The sequence below is a fragment of the Rhinopithecus roxellana genome, chromosome 4 (assembly GCF_007565055.1).
Source record: "Rhinopithecus roxellana isolate Shanxi Qingling chromosome 4, ASM756505v1, whole genome shotgun sequence".
NCBI lineage: Eukaryota > Metazoa > Chordata > Mammalia > Primates > Cercopithecidae > Rhinopithecus > Rhinopithecus roxellana.
Window position 1 is genome coordinate 58900046 of NC_044552.1, and position 11841 is coordinate 58911886.

The window sequence follows — 11841 nt, forward strand, 5'->3', positions numbered from 1 at the left end:
TCCTTTTACCTTTATTCTCTCCTTTCTAAATTTTTGGGGAGTTTAATTTTCCTACCTGATTCTAACCTCTGAGATGAAAGCTTAGCTCATTTATTTCTATTCCTTGTCCTTTCCTAACATATAAATTTAAGGCTATAAACTTTAACTATGGCTTTAACAGTACCCCACCGTCTGGTTCAGTAGTAGTAGCACCTTTGTCACTTTGAATCAATTAGTTTTATCAATTATTTAAAAAATATTAGATCTACCTTTAATCACATTCCCTCATAAGCCTCTAAACTACTTTTTCTTTTAAGTTATCTTCACTTTTTTTTGAGATGGAGTGTCACTCTGTCACCCAGGCTGGAGTGCAGTGGCATGATCTCAGCTCACTGCAACCTCCATCTCCTGGGTTCAAGCAATTCTCCTGCCTCAGCCTCCCAAGTAGCTGGAATTACAGGCACCTGACACCACGCCCAGCTAATTTTTTGTGTTTTTACTAGAGATGGGGTTTCACCACGTTAGCCAGGATGGTCTCGATCTCTTGATCTTGTGATCCACCTGCCTCGGCCTCCCAAAGTGCTGGGATTACAGGCATGAGCCACCGCGCCTGGCCTTATCTTCACATATTAATTTGATAGAGGAGGGGGAAACTTTCAACTTCCCATTGTCTAGAGGACAGGTGAGAACGAGGCAGCATACCTGCCTCTTCAGTCCCACATTCAAGCTTCATTCTTCCCACCCAAATCCCTTCAGCCTTAGGTTTTCCTCCTCAGCAAGGCTTTCTTGGCTGATTACTCCCTTCTCTGAGCTTCTATAGTATTAGACTTCTGCTTTACTCATTTTGACACTTGACAATAAACCATCTTACTGTGCTACTTTTTCAGGTGTGCACGGATTTTCAATCAACATATTGTGATAAGAAGAGGCACTAGATCCTTACAAATATTTTGCATCTCCGTTAGCATGTTGCATGGTGCTAGATGTGTGAATCACAGTTGGTAATCACATAAGACACAGGCAGAGCAGGTGTATGGATAGAGGGGACAGGGCTAGCGTGCCCTGCCCACGTGCTCTCAACACTCATGTTTCCTGTGCAGGCAGCAGCTTCTTACTGCAATCCTCTACAACTGTGCCAAGGGGCTCTCTCCAACTGCTAAGCATGCTTTTCCTGCTTGCAGGACATTCCATGATGCTGGGAGTTGGGTCAATGACAAACAAGAGTTGGTCCATGAGCACCCCAGCCACCTCTTCTCTCCAGTGGAATGACTCTGAGTTGTGTTCTGCGCAGTCTCACAGAGGTATCTGGTGTGCTGAGCCCCAGAGCCCACAATGGTCATCTGCCAATCAATGCACTCTGCATTAGCATCCGTCCCTTCCCTGTCTCACCTCCCCATTCCAAATCCTTCCTGAGATCACTTCCCAAACAAACTACTTTTACTTAAATTCAATCCTCATCTCAGGGTCTACATATGGGGAAATAACCCAAGACTGTCTATTGGCCTTTCCGTCTCTCTAAAGGGATTATCCATCATTCAGAGATTAACAAAGCTTAAAAACCATTTTTTTCTTTTTCTTACTTTTTTCTGCTTCCCAATTTTATTTACATGACCAAAACAAACAAATTGTAAATACAAGTTATAAGTTATTCAAATAACGCAGGAAGAACTTTTGGCTTTTTTTTTTTTTTTTTTTTTTTTTTTTTTTTTTTTTTTTTTTTTTGAGATGTAGCCTCACTGTGTCACGGAGGCGAAGGGCAGTGGCATGATCTTGGCTCACTGCAACCTCCATCACCCAGGTTCAAGTGATCCTCCTGCCTTGGGCTCCTGAGTAGCTGGGATTACAGGCATGTGCTACCATGCCTGGCTAATTTTTATATTTTTTGTAGAGCCGGGGTTTTACCATGTTGGCCAGGCTGGTCTCAAACTCCTGGCCCCAAGTGATCCGTCTGCCTCAGCCTCCCAAAGTGCTGGTACTACAGGTGTGAGGCACCATGCCCTGCCAATATACTTCTTGAAATGAACTTGGGCAGTTTGGTGATGCCTGACCTAAATCCAAGGGGAAAGCCCACGGTTTCGATTCTGTTGCCATCACTCACTGGAGGTGTGTCCATGGGAAACTCACTCAACTTCTTCAGGCCTCAGGTTCCTAATTTTAAAATGGATGGTAATATCTGGTTCTACTAACTTTGGATTGTTGGTTTGGGAAACAAAGGAGAGTATGTAAGATAAAAGGCTTTATAAATTGAATTACAAACAAAAAATGGGATGAAAAAGAATGTCATCTCTTTTCACAAGGTTCTGAAACTAGTCTTGTAGTGTTAGGAAAACTAATCACAAGAAAGAGGGAAAAAGAAGGAAGGAAGGAAAGAAGAATAGACTTGCCTAAAAGATAGGTTGTTTTAGAATATATTCCCCCGTGACGGTAAGACATAAACTCAATCTGTGAATTTTATCCAGGTCTCAGGTTTTGTTGAGAAACAAGTGATCTGGGAAGGAAGAACTAGAAAGAAAGATTAATTCACTGCATTGCTTGGCCTAGTGACCATGGGCCAGAAGAGAACCTATGCCTACTTCACACTTCCGTGTGTGAACAAAGCATGTTATTTATTGTGCCTGCTAGCCACAGAGTGAAGACTTAAATATTTGCCATGATGTTTGTGCTTCTTTCTAAATTCAGAAACTTGCCTAAATGGCCAGGCACAGGGGCTCAGGCCTGTAATCCCAGCAGTTTGGGAGACTGAGGCGGGTGGATCACCTGAGGTCAGGAGTTCGAGACCACCCTGGCCAACATGGCAAAACCCTGTCTCTACTAAAAATACAAAAATTAGATGGTCGTGGTGGCACATGCCTGTAATCCCAGCTACTTGGGAGGCTGAAGCAGGAGAACCGCTTCAATCCCAGGAGGTGGAGGTTGCAGTGAGTCGAGATCACACCACTGCACTATAGCATGGGCGACAGAGCAAGACTCTGTCCCCCGGCCCCCCCAACAACAACAAAAAAAAACAAAAAAAAGAAACTTGCCTAACTGCTCCAACCATAAACTGAAATGTCAGTGGTGGAAGATAACGTATAAAACACCTATATTTTCCTTTAAGTCATTCAGAACTTACTATCCAGGAAACAAAATACTTACTACAAAGTTATAGGCCAAAAAATAGGTGTTGAGAAGCTCACTACTGGAAATAAAGAGGTTCAGAAGAGTGTGAAGAAAAACATCAAAGTGTGGAATGTTAGAAAGAGAAGCAACCTTGCTGGTCAGCTTATTTAATACCCACATTTGGCCGGGCGCGGTGGCTCAAGCCTGTAATCCCAGCACTTTGGGAGGCCGAGATGGGCGGATCACCAGGTCAGGAGATCTAGACCATCCTGGCTAACACGGTGAAACCCCGTCTCTACTAAAAAATACAAAAAACTAGCCGGGCGAGGTAGCGGGCACCTGTAGTCCCAGCTACTCGGGAGGCTGACGCAGGAGAATGGTGTAAACCCGGGAGGCGGAGCTTGCAGTGAGCTGAGTTCCGGCCACTGCACTCCAGCCTGGGCGACAGAGCGAGACTCCGTCTCAAAAAAAAAAAAAAAAAAAAAAAAAAAAACACCCACATTTTACAAACAAGAAACTTCATCTCCAAAAAACTTATATGGCCCCTTATCACAATGACCTGACTGTTTCCACCATATCATCATTTGAGAATTCTGTCAGCTTCATAACTCACGTTATGGTTTAACTCATTTAATCCCCACAGTTCTGAAGGGTAATTATAATTGCTAGTATTCCTCCTAAGAAGAAAAGTATTCAGAGCGAGTTGCTCACTTTTTTTATGGTCACACAGATGTAGAGGCAGAAATGTGCCTTAAATGAAGCTATTTTGCCTTCAGCATCTCTGCTGCCTTGAGTTTACACACCCTCCGGTGTGCTTTTTTCCTATAGTGGAGAGAGGACAGGGCAGGGAAACAATTATTTGACCCTATAGCAAAAGGGTCATTAAAATCTGACCTTTACTCCAAAAGACTATCATGTACTGTTCAAAAGAAACACCAGACAGTGACTCACACCTGTAATCCAGCACTTTGGGAGGCCGAGGCGGGCAGATCACGAGGTCAGGAGTTCAAGACCAGCCTGGCCAATACAGTGAAACCCCATCTCTACTAAAAAATACAAAAATTAGCCAGGCATGGTGGCGCATGCCTGTAGTCCCAGCTACTCGGGAGGCTGAGGCAGAAGAATCGCTTGAACCCAGGAGGCAGAGGTTGCAGTGAGCCGAGATCATGCCACTGCACTCCAGCAGTCTGGGTGACAGAGCGAGACTCCGTCTCCAAAAAAAAAAAAAAAAACACCAGAGCACCAGAGCAGAGAGGTTAAAGTGGCAATTGCTAAGCATTCTAAGCATTCAGAGCGTGAATGAATGAATGAATGAATGAACGAACAAATGAATGCTTGACTTCCTAATGCAACATGGAAATCACCAGAAATTACCTCACATGGCCACAAGATGTCACTACTTCACACCACTTCAGAAAAACCACATTCCAAGTCAAGAATTTTAGACCCTTTGGACTGAGGGAATTTCTTGTTCATCATTGAGAAAGGCTTAGTTATTTTGCATGTGTTTTGGGACTGCTTCCTTGTTTTCTCTTAAATCTATCTACTTCAAGAGATACTGCAAAACGTAGACTTTAAATGAAGCCTGAGGCTGAATGCGCTAAAGCTGGGAAGCATTAATCAAGAAGTCAATCACTCACCTGTTTCCAGGGACTTCTCAGCAAAAAACAAAGGCAGGATTGACACTTTGACTACTCCGTTACCCTGCTCTGTTTGCAAAGCTTTCTCTCAGCACTTTCTTGTAATTCTACCTCTCTCACTGCTTCAGATTCACAAAAAAACAGTGATTCAGCAACATCCAAAAGGCAGCACACTGGGGTTTTAAATAGTGCTTTCTTCTTGAAATGTTTGCCTCACACCTTCCTTACCGGGAATAAGGTTCAAATTACTGTAGTGAGTTTACATAAGCTATTAATGCATTTAATTATTCATTTCAGGGCTGTCCTAGGCTTATTGGTATTTTTCTTTAAGTATCATTAGAATCCAGTTTGCAAATCATCATTCCAAGTTCTTAAAAGCTTTTAAACACCAAAATGATGTTAACCAAGTTTGCTATTTCAACTTCAGCTATATTTAACATTGATAAAATAAAGTTCAAATTTATTTTGCGTGAAATAGTTTATTCATACGAGATCAACTGATGCTTGTAGATTGACTTTTAACAGTCCTAGAAAGTTTTGGAGTCTGATGTATTTTATTGGCGTTCTCTATTAGATTCCCCTTCCTAACATTTCTTATTGGAATTGTTGATAAATAATCTTCATTAATTAGCAATTTAAGTTTGATGAGCCTGAGAAGGAAGGAAGCTCATTCATAAAAAGAAGCTGCTTGGTGGGTTTGGGGATTATTCAATTTTATAGACCAAAAAAGCTGTTTTGCCTTAAAGGTTCATATTTCCTGAACAAATACATCCTACTTACTGAGAAGCTAAACGAACAGTCACTTGCCAGGCTAAGGGTTAAATGGTTCAGAGAAGGAGGCCTCAATCTCCACATTGTGATGAACTATACAATATGTAAAAGTAATTTGTTACTAGCAATAGTTTAAAGAGTTAAGGTTTGCAAGTGATTTACCACTTAAAATTAAATAAATTACCTAACTGCATTCAAGTCAACCCTCATTACAACTTCACTTGTTTTCATTCCTTGCTATGCTCATTAGAGCAGAAGAGAAAGAGATGGGAGATTTCATGGCATGGGGACATTCTCATCCTGTAAAGTTAAATGGAAAATTAAAATTCCAAACTCTATAGGAAGCATTAGACTTTTCTAAAGATAAATGCCGATACCAAAGAACAACCAGAAATATAAAACAACAAAATAAAACAAGCCTTCAACAGAAAAACTAGAAATAAAATGCCAACAGGGGCTGGGATTATAGATGCCTTATTCCTTTGCTGTATTTTCAAATTTTTCTAAAAGGAATATATTTTTTAAATAAAGTAGCAGAAACCAAATGCTCAACAATTAGGGGAATGCTTTTCAAAATTATGGCATATTTATTTACAGACTATTATGCAGCCACCAAAAACAACTTTTAGGAAGCTTCTGCAATAATATGGAGAAATGCTTATGATATGAAACATATGAAATGTTTGCAACAAGTTGAAAAGCTCGATGCAGGGCACAGAATTTCTCTGAAAGGCCACATAAGAAGATAATAGTGGCTGCATCCAGAGGATGAAACCAAAGAGCTGAGGGCAGGCCTAGGAGGGAGAACTACAATTTTTTTTTTTTTTTTTTTTTTGAGACGAGTCCCACTCTGTCACCCAAGCTGGAGTGCAGTGGCATGATCTCAGCTCACTGCAACCTCTGACTCCCAGGTTCAAGCGATTCTCCTCCTCAGCCTGCTGAGTAGCTGGGATTATAGGTGTGTACCACCATGCCTGGCTAATTTTTGTATTTTTAGTAGAAATGGGGTTTCATCATGTTGGTCAGGCTGGTCTTGAACTCTTGACCTCATTATCCACCTACCTTGGCCTCCCAAAGTTCTGGGAGTACAGGCATGACCCACTGCACCCGACCTGAGAAGTACATTTCTCTGTACATTTTTTTTCTCACTGATCCAATTGGCAAAACATAAGAGTCTGCTAATACCAAGTACTGATGAGAATGTGGACAAAGAAAAACTGTTACACGTTTTGGGGAAAGAAAAAATGCATACAACCAGCTGGAGAACAAGAGCACCCGGGTAAGCTGAGAGTGCATTTCTTCACACTAAGATCTTGCAATGCCACTTCATGATGTCCACCCTGTCACCAGAGAAATACAAAAGAATGTTCACCGGCCAGGCACGGCGGCTCATGCCTGTAATCCCAGCACTTTGGGAGGCTGAGGCGGGAGGATCACAAGGTCAGGAGATCGAGATCATCCTGGCTAACACAGTGAAACTTTGTCTCTACTAAAAAACACAAAAATGTAGCCGGGCGTGGTGGTGGGTGCCTGTAGTCCCAGCTACTCGGGAGGCTGAGGCAGGAGAATGGCGTGAACCTGAGAGGTGGAGCTTGCAGTGAGCCGAGATCGCACCACTGCACTCCAGCCTGGGCGACAGAGTGAGATTCTGCCTCAAAAAAAAAAAAAAAAAAAGAATGTTCACCATAACATGGTTTACTACCACAGAAACAGCAAGAACCACTAAAGGTCTGTATGGGTTGAACTGCATCCTTCCTGAATTCATATGTTGACGTCCTAATCCCCGAGACTTAGAATGTGAATGGATTTGGATACAAGGTCTCTGAAAAGGTAAATAAGTTAAAATGAGGTCATTAGGGTGGGCCTTAATCCAATATGACTGGAGACTTTATAAGAAGAGGAGATGGTCAAGCATGGTGGCTCATGCCTGTAATTCCAGCACTTTGTGAGGCCAAGGCAGGCGGATCACCTAAGGTCAGGAGTTCAAGACCGGCCTGGCCAACATGGCAAAACCCTCTCTCTACTAAAATTACAAAAATTAGCTGGGCATGGTAGTGGGCGCCTGTAATCACAGCTCCCTGGAAGACTGAGGCAGGAGAATCCCTTGAACCCAGGAGGCAGAGGTTGCAGTGAGCCAAGATTGCACCACTTCACTGAAGCCTGGGCGACACAGCGAAACTCCATCTCAAAAAAAAAAAAAAAAAAAAAGAGAAAAGAAAAAGGAGATTAGGACAAGACACACAGAGGGAAGACCATGTGAGGACACAGTGGGGAGACATCAGCCGCAAGCCAAGAGGAGAGGCCTCAGAAGCAACCAAATTTGCTGACACTTTGATCTCAGACTGCTAGCCTCCAGAACCATGAGACAATATGCTTCTGTTGTTTAAGCCATGCGGCCTGTGGTACTTGGTTATGGCAGGGTTAGCCAGTTCATCGGGAGAAGCATAGAGGAATACATTCTTGGTTATACAGACAATGAAACACTACATAGTCTCTAATAGAACCACTAACTACCAAAAGCTGTAAAAGATGAAAGTCCAGTATGGACTCCCAGGAAATGGAGAACTCTTAGGAACTTCGTTCCAGCATGCTGGACTTACCCAACCCGAATCCTAGCCAGAGAGCTTGATGGAGCACCACAGTCAAGGGAAAGCCCGCACTTTAAGGGACTAGGAAATAGAGAGCCATTAGCTCATTTTTACTAGGGCCATTTCTAGTCCTGGTCAGTAAATGCAGGGGCCAGAACACCAAACTCAACCCACCTGTTCAAAATGGCCCCTTTTCATTATCCCAGAGAAAATCCTGCCATGGCTAATGGAATTCATTCATTCCCTCATTTGTTCAACTAACATTGATCCAATACCCTTTTGAGTCCGAGCCTTGCCAGGTGTGAAGAAATGAGTTGTCAGGCACCTGGCAGTCTGGTTGGGGAAGGACAATTGACACCAAGCTAATCACAACACAAGGTATTATTGGAGATCTATGAGCAGAAGCTAGAAGTGAGAAGGACTTCACAGAAAAAATAGCATCTTGTACTGCACATTTTCTCTGTCTAAAAGGCCTTCTGCCCTTTTTGCTTTGGGAAGTGTCTATTTAAAAAATGTTGTTCTTTTAGGCAGCAGAGCTTAAAGGTACAAAGGCACCTGAGTCACAAACTCTGGCTGCACATGGAACAGCTGCCCGCCTGAAAGGAGGGCCAGGAACCCAGGTTGGTGAGGGTGGAAGGGAAGGGCATGGGTTTTATGGTGTAGACAGCAGGAGCCGGCAGGAGTTTTGATAAAGAGTGGCATCCTGAAGGGTTCACCAGGAAGAGTCCCAGGCAGCAGCGTGAAGGACTGGAGGGAAAAGGTTACCAGTGACCATGCAGAAAACTTGTACCAGCATCTGGTGGCTTTTCCAGGCCAGCAGACACAGAGACAGTTGTGACCTGGGACTGCAGCTGGAAATGCTGAAAGGTTATTTTGCCTGTCAAGCAGACAATAGACCGAAAGAAGGCCAAGGATGAATGGACGATTGATTGTAGCCAGCAACTGCTTAGACTGTGTAAATTTTAATGCCAAAAGTGCTTATCCCGTATGAATTTTCTTTGTTTGAGAACAAAAGAGGCCATTGGATCCTGAGGGCCATGTGGATACAGAAAGGTTTTTTCTAGAAAATTGTTCCCAATCTGCCTCCACAGGTTGGATCAGCAGTTACAATAAAACTGTCTGTGAGGCTGCGTAAGATCGGAGGCCAACCCACACTCAGAGAGTGCAGAATTACAGGTCCTTAGGACACATCCGCCTCACCTAGACCCTCATTTTCAGGCCTAACGAGGGTGTTCTCATCTGAGAAAATGTCCCAGGAAAGATAGCGGGCTCCTCTGAGACCCACCGCGCTGGGTGTTTTTTGGAGAAAGCATGTCTATTTGTGGGAAGTACACCCTAGTGGGTCAAGAGAAGGTGCTTCCGCCCTCATCTCTGCTACAGAAGTGATCTATGATGCCTGGGGCAAGACATTAACCCACCCACCCACCTTGAGCCTATTTCCTCAAATGTAAAGAATAAGATGAAGCCAGTACTTCCCAAACCCGGCTGTACATCAGAATGTGTGGGAAACTCGTTAGGAATACTGATTCCCGGGCATGGCTTCGGACCGACTGAATCCGAATATCTGGGGATTGGGGTCCAGGAGTCTGTTTGTAATCAAGTATCCGTGAAGGCATCTGTTACCTGCATATCCCTAAGGTCTACTGCTTTATCAGATGCCCTTGGATTTAGAAATTCAAATAACGGAGAACAGAGCTCCATTCCCCAACTCCACGGCTAGTATTTTGTATTTCTGGAGATTGATTCTTGAGGGAGGCTTAGGTTACTGCTAGGCATATCTTAGTCTGTTCTCTTCTCTCCTCCCAATGCCAGCCTAAACTGGAAACAGGTTTTGTTCTCTTTTTAAAGATGAAATGTGTCTCTAGCTATGGTAGTAGAGGAGAACATTACCTAAGAGTCCAGGAATTCTCCACCTTCAATCTTCCAGGGAGATTCTTAAAGATCTCCCTGACCAGGCCACCCACTGGGAATTTCCTTTCTCCTTAGGCCCCAATTTTCTGCCATCTCTTTATTCCACTGAGTAGTCTCTGCCCAATTTCCCCAAAGTTTACACATACCAGCTACTTAAAATCTAGGCCAAACTTTGCATATCTCAAAATGCATTAAAACAACCATGTTAAAAGGTCTTTTAGGAACACAAAGCAATCACAGATGTTCCAAAATACCTTCTTTTTGAAGTAAACAATCTAGCTAGGCTCTCACCTCCCCATTCCACCAGGATATAATCACCCTTAACCACTGGGAAGGAGGTTATGGTAACACGACCATTAACCCACATTGATATCAATCACACCGTTCCCCTGAGAAAAGGGAATGGTGACCATCAGCAACTTAACAGCAAATCTATCTCCCCACTCCTTGCGTGTTTAGCAAGCTCCCCAAGCGACAAGGCCAGCTGGTCTGCATTAGGAAACCGCTAGACCAGGTGAGTGCTGGAGTTACTTCCAGCTTTAAAACTCTGTCTCTTTGAAAACGAACGTGCTCTGCACCAGGCGGTGAGATGGACTCTGGAGTCAGCCAAACCAGGATTCCAACCTCAGCTCCTCCACTAACTAGCTGGGTGACTGTCAGCAAGTTACTTGCTACTTGCTTTCCACATTTGCAAAAGAGAATACTGCCAAGTTCACAGACTGTGTTAGGAATGCATGTGAAAGTAGCTGTCAATGACTGTTAGTTTTCTTTGTCTCAGCACAAAGTAAGTAGTGTCAGATAATTTTAGGGCATTAAACAAAGCTCACGTGGGCTGCACCATCTCTAAGCAAATACCTTCCCTCTGGAGCTTCATGAAGTCTTTCACTAAGCCTGCAAACTTCACTAAAGGTCCCTCTGGAGGGGGACTGGCCACCGTACTACCCCTATGGGCAACCATGAGAGCTCAGTCTGCTCCATTGGGTAGCTACTGCATTGACTGGCACTGACATGTTGCAAGCTCAATACCCAATTTCAGGACAAGGGCAAGTTTCACTTCACCTGGACATGAGGCTAGGCAGCAGTGATGCTGCTGTCCTGGGTAATTCTCAACACTGTAAAATGAGATCACTCTAAGAAAACAAGGATTAGGCAATAGATCACTTTATAACTTCTGAATGCTGGAATTCTCCTGGGCACTCCTATTGCGCACTTCTCTGGATCATGTCTTTCTGGGCATACTGTGAACTCTCCAAGAGCAGAGAATGGGGGTTTTCAACATCTTTTACCTGCAGTGCCTCACAGAGTGCCAGGCCCACACCAGACATGACACATTTGATAAATAAGTGAATGCATTAATTAATGGATGGGTGGATCAGAGGGGTTCAGACTATGTAAACTGGCTGCCTGAGTGATTATATCACATAATGTGCTTTCAGACTTCCCCCAAAACACAAGCCTTTATTTCAGAAACTAATTCTGAAAAGCAGAAACGATGTTTCCCAGTGTAAAAGTGACTCAATCAAAACTGTCAAGTGCAATGATGCATTAAACTAATCCATTCAATCCCTCATTCATTCAACAAACACTTACTGAATCTTCATTACAGGACAGGCACTATGCCAAATGCCAGAGACAAGAAGAGAAAAAAGATGTGGTCCCTGGAGAAACCAGACATCAATCACTTTCTTTAAGCTTCCTGTGTGGTTCCAATGTGCTGTGGGAGTTGAGAAGGACCACCTGGGAGCCTGCAGAGTATCAGAAGGACACACACCACACCAGTTCTGGGGGCCACCTAACTCCTCTGTTCTTCCAGTTTTCTCCTCCTGCCTTTTTCTCTCTTAGCCAGTCAGAAT